This window comes from Cynoglossus semilaevis, chromosome 12, assembly GCF_000523025.1.
Source record: "Cynoglossus semilaevis isolate Cse_v1.0 chromosome 12, Cse_v1.0, whole genome shotgun sequence".
In the NCBI taxonomy this organism is placed as follows: domain Eukaryota; kingdom Metazoa; phylum Chordata; class Actinopteri; order Pleuronectiformes; family Cynoglossidae; genus Cynoglossus; species Cynoglossus semilaevis.
In genome coordinates this window covers 15,327,998-15,333,226 of record NC_024318.1, presented here as the reverse complement: position 1 = coordinate 15,333,226, position 5,229 = coordinate 15,327,998, and the positions used below count along the sequence as shown (strand labels likewise).

The 5,229-nt window shown below is 43.4% G+C and overlaps 1 long non-coding RNA gene across 1 annotated transcript; it reads left to right on the top strand.

Annotated features, from left to right (window-relative positions):
• Positions 1–19: 19 nt before the first annotated feature.
• LOC112487824 (uncharacterized) lies at positions 20–4,245 on the top strand. The gene is made up of 4 exons (XR_003051284.1): positions 20–769; positions 1,884–2,017; positions 2,124–2,425; positions 3,337–4,245. It is a non-coding gene; the product is annotated as an uncharacterized LOC112487824 (long non-coding RNA).
• Positions 4,246–5,229: the final 984 nt, after the last annotated feature.

Genomic DNA, 5,229 nt, shown 5'->3' with positions numbered 1-5,229 from the left:
AATATATATTCTGTTTTTTAGCCATTGTTTCTGGCTGGGGTCTACACTCTCTTCCACTGAACATATAGCAATGAGCTATGACATCATCAGTATTCACTAAGCAGTATTCACTCTCCAGTGAATCCTCCTTTTGTACTTTTTCATGTACTTTTTTAGTAAATCTGTTCAACAACAGACGTCACAATTTAACTGCTAAGTGTGGTGTGCGCCAATGCTGCTGTTCAAAAGACCATATAGTACATCTGCTGCATCTGTGAAGAGTAACTTCCTGTTTGTGTTTCTTTCTTTTCATTTTTGTGAAGGGTCGGTGCTGCTAATAAGAGGTCGGAGCTGAGGTGGACGTCCAGTGGAGCTGTGGGTTTAAACGGGGGCAGGCCGCCCACTTAAACAACAGTATATCACTGTCAACCATGGACTGTGAAAGGAGGAGGAGGAGGCATGCTGCAGGAGCAGCTGGACCTCCTCCTCCTCCACGGGTGCTGGGAGCAGCCGAGGAGCTGGTGCTTCTTAATCAAGGCGTTCTCGTGAAATGGGCAGAGGAAGGAAAAGGCATCCAGCCCAGGAGGGTGGAGCACGGGTCTCGGGCAGTCCGGCCTCTGTGCTCCTCTGTTCTCCTCTGTTCTCCTCTTTTCTTCTCTCCTCGCAGGCTGCTGTGTCTCCTCAGATGAAGGAGTAACAGGATTAAAGCACCGTGTCGCTGTGATAGGGGAGCACGGAGTGACGAGACGGTGGCTGAAGCATGGCCCAGAGTCTGCTGATGATAAAGGCGGTGATTAAAGACATATTTAAATTAAAAAAAAAAAAAAATCAAGAGACAGGCAGTCACATAATCCCCTCTGCTCCATTAGAACTCTGCCTGGTTTCTATAGTGGTGATAGAGACATCAAAGCGGAGCAGCGCAGCGTCGAATGAGAGAGACAGCAGTCGCTGGGCCCCAGCTGTAATTGGCTGAGCGGAGAAGAAGGGAGAGACTGTGCTCCATTAATAATAAATGTTCTCTGCTCCACTGGGGGAGACTGGGGAGAGAGCTCTGCACAGGCAGGAAGAGAAGGAAGAGAGTGAAGGTGAACTTTAGTCAAGAGTTGTTTCTGCATCTGATCATCTACAGTACATTACTATAAACACATCTCTTTATATTTATAGTATGGAAAATGACATTCATATATATATATATATACACAGACATATTTATATGTACATATGTGGGTGTGCGTAAATGTATTTATTTTGAGAAACATTTTACATTATTTATGCTTACGCTTGACAATTAATTTAGGCTGGATTCAAGCTTTTTCCCAATCATCTAGCACAGCTCCCAGCCAATCATATCACAGCCAGTGACCTATGACAAGACTCTTTACATACCCAGAGTTCTTTGTTCCATCCATCCATCTATCCCTCCATCTATCAATCCATCCATCCATCTATCCATCTATTCATCTATCCATCTATCCAGCCATCCATCCATCCATCTATCATCTATCCATCCATCCATCCATCTATCATCCATCTATTCATCCATCCATCCATCCATCTATCATCTATCCATCCATTCATCCATTCATCCACCGATAATGTACATGTAAATCCTTCAATCTTAGTCACTTCTTCCTAACACTCCCGCCCCCCCCACTCCCCCGTCTGTCGCCCTCGTGGACAGAGGTCAGACACGAACATTGTCAATCCATAGAAGCGATGTGCGTGTGTGAGTGGAATTAAAGTCTGAACTTTGAGGCTACAACTCAACATTTTAGGAGGACAGGCTTACAAATAATGTGATCCAAATCAAAGTCCGAGTATTTGCATAATCCCTGCAGTGATTTGGTGTTTGAATGAGTCACGGCTGATTATCTCTGACCTATATTTTATCTTTTTCTTGTCAGGAAGGGGTCTCCCGTCGTTCATTCAAAAACTGGGAAAACAGAAGATGAAGAACCCCAACAGAGATTTAAGGCTTAAATACTGACCAGCTGAGGCGGAGGGAGAGTGTGTGTGTGTGTGCGTGTCTGATGTGTTGGTCAGTAAGGGTGGTGGAGCCGGGGGTGAGGGGGGGGGTCCATCTAGTTTACAAAGAGTAGATAAACCCAAGCTGGTAACCCCATTTCTCTTCCATCTGTTGGCAGCAGTTGTACAGAATGGCCACACTCACCAGGATCTGGCAACCCATCCCCCAAGCTCTGGCCGACTGCACAGCTGTGTTGTGTTTGGATTAGGCCAAGAATAAAACAGGAAGTCAAAATTAAACAAAAAGTCCAACACAGTCTCACACACTAAAAGACTCAGCAGCACGACTGACAGCCTGGCGTGGATATACGAACTGCCGTTTGAACGGAGTCCTGCTCTGCCTCCCACGGACGCTCGGCCCCGGCAGCACCACGCACATATAGGGTTTGAGTGTGCGCACACACTCAAAGTCAGACATATGGTGTGTTTTTTTTTACACACTCGTTGCCTCGACTCTGACTTCATGGTGGTCTGAGGAATGGAACCAGACAGCATGTTCGATCAGCCTCACACCATAATGAAGTTCATATGAAAGGACTTTTTAGTTGAAAGAGCTTCAGAAAAAATATTGGTAAACTTGTGTTTAGTGGTGAAACATGGGCTGTGTCCAACACCGCCCCCTTCGCCCTACCTGGTGCACTACATACGGGGCACGCCATTTTGTAGTGGTGTACAACTAATGGTCACTACCCAAGCAATTTATCCCATCATGCATTGCAGCCATGACGACGTGGCGATATATGTGAGTGATTTTGGAAACAGCAAAAGAATCCACTAAGGGTGACCTTAACATAGGGTTGCTGACCCCTGCAGGATCCATACAGTACTGCAGGCAGATTGTGCTAATATTATTTCCCTTTGCAATTAGACCGATATGTCAATATTGTCCAAACTCTCAATTTCCGATTCCGATATCAACCGATACCGATATAGGCCTGGTATCATTTATTTATTTACCTGCAAAACCCCCTCTATTAGTATGAGACTAATTAAATGAGCTACAATGCTGCCATCTAGTGACTTTCACTTATTATACAGCCGTTTATCCCCAAAACTATTTTTAGAGCAAACATCATTTGGCGAAACCCAGGCATTGCGATATTGGGTTTTCATTGTCGGAGGTAAAAATGATAACGATTTTTACAGATATTACATAATATGCTAATATCGGGGCGATAACATCGGTCGGCCGATATTATTGGACATCCCTACTGAAAACAAATAGAAGACCACTGTTGTAAACTCGTTAAGAAAGGCATACTTAGCTATAAAATCTATATGTTATATACTATGTAAACATTGATAACTCAAATTTCTCATGCTTCCCTGCAGGTGGCGCTATAAACACACCTAAATGGCCCTGGACTGTGAATTTACTAGACCGCCAACCGAAAGACATGCCTTGGCCAGTGCCCCCCCACCTTGGGTACTATAGAGGTAAGTGGACATTTAAGACAGTGTTGTTAGATCATTTATTACTTTTTCATGCAGTGTTCAAATGCCCCTCCGATGTCACTACAAAGGCAACAGCATGTTTCAACACTCACCCAGTTCTCTTTTCTTTAATCTTGTTTTACACCATTTACATGTATTTTATTTATTTAAAACCATTAGCAGAAGTGTTGGCTGGTGAATGTGTGAACTCACTCGGAGTTAAATCATCGGTGTGGTTTCTCTTTCGCCGCTTATGTGCACACTGAATAGCCTCAGAGATAGCACGGGGTGACTTCAGTGAAGAGGAAGTGGAATAAGGAAGAAGAAGAACAATGATGAGATGTTTGGAAAGGCATGGCCACATGTGATGTACGTAAAGAGTAGCCACCAGGTTAGTCCAGCTGGCAAGGTGGAGCAGGGTGGAAATCCGCTGAAGTGCTTCTCGTCATGAGTTGGATGGACAGTTAATGAAATACAGTAAACGTTTTCAGATGTTGTTTTTACTGTCAGGGACTTGAGTCACTTCGTGAGTCACGCATGTCTGCGTGTGTTTTTGTTGACGCGGTTATGCCAGCTTTCCTGACAGTTTGTGTGTGTGTGTGTGTGTGTGTGTGTGTGTGTGTGTGTGTGTGTGAATAAGAAAAGCACATGAAAACACTTAGCCTACTGCTGTCCACACTGGCCCCTCCCCTTTCCTAACACACTCACACACGTAGACCTAAATATCGCAACCAAAAACAGTACATGTAACTCACTATTTATCCCCACCTCCCATTTATATATTAAAATATATTAGGAAATTTGACAATTTTTAAAAAAAATTCACTACCCCCAACATTTTTTTTAAGGTAATAAATAAAAAGAATCATTTTAAATAAATAAGTAAGTAACACAACAACAATCACCCCACTACCCATGAACCCTTGGTACTTGGTACTTTACATACATTTATGCATGCACATACACATACGCATATATATATACACATATATATGCACAGACACATATATGGGTATATGTATTTGTATATGTATCACACATGTATACACATACACATTTCTTCAGCAGATTGAACTCCATATGAGTCCAGCAGGGGCTTGACATATATGGAGTATATGACATATATATGTCAAATATATGTATGCGCTTACAGTTATTCAGCTTCACATGCTCAGACGTCTTATCTTTAAAAGTCTTCTCTTTGACAGGCGTGTTCTCTACCTGACTTCTATGAAATGATACAGCTGGAGTAATCCTTTCCCCAAGGCTCCTCCTTCTCCTCCTCCTCCTCCTCCTCCTCCTTCTCCTCCTTCTCTTCCCTCTCCCTGTCAAGTGTCACCAGGAGGCTAATATGAGGCATATGTCTGCTGATGACACTCCCTAATCCTCATGCTGATAACTGGTAGTTACCCTCAAACATCTCTCGTCTCTTAACCGCTCCCGTACTCAGCCTTTATCTGAAGTGAGGGATGTGAGAACAGCTGATGGACATGAGTGATATTAATGTTGCTGCTAAAGAGGGAAAGTTGCTGCAGCGGAGGTGTTTCAGAGTTTTCTTTTTTAAATGCATATATTTTCATTTGGACCACATTTGGGGATGTTGGATGTAGGTTTTAGGCTGTATGAGAGAGAATCATAGGTCACTAGACCAGGGGTGTCAAACATACGGCCCGTGGGCCAAACCTGGCCCGCTTGGGGGGCGGGTTCAATGTGGTCTGCTTGATGAATTTTGAAAGTGAAACAATGAACACATCGTGTGCCGGATGTTTTTTTTTCAAATTATATCTCATT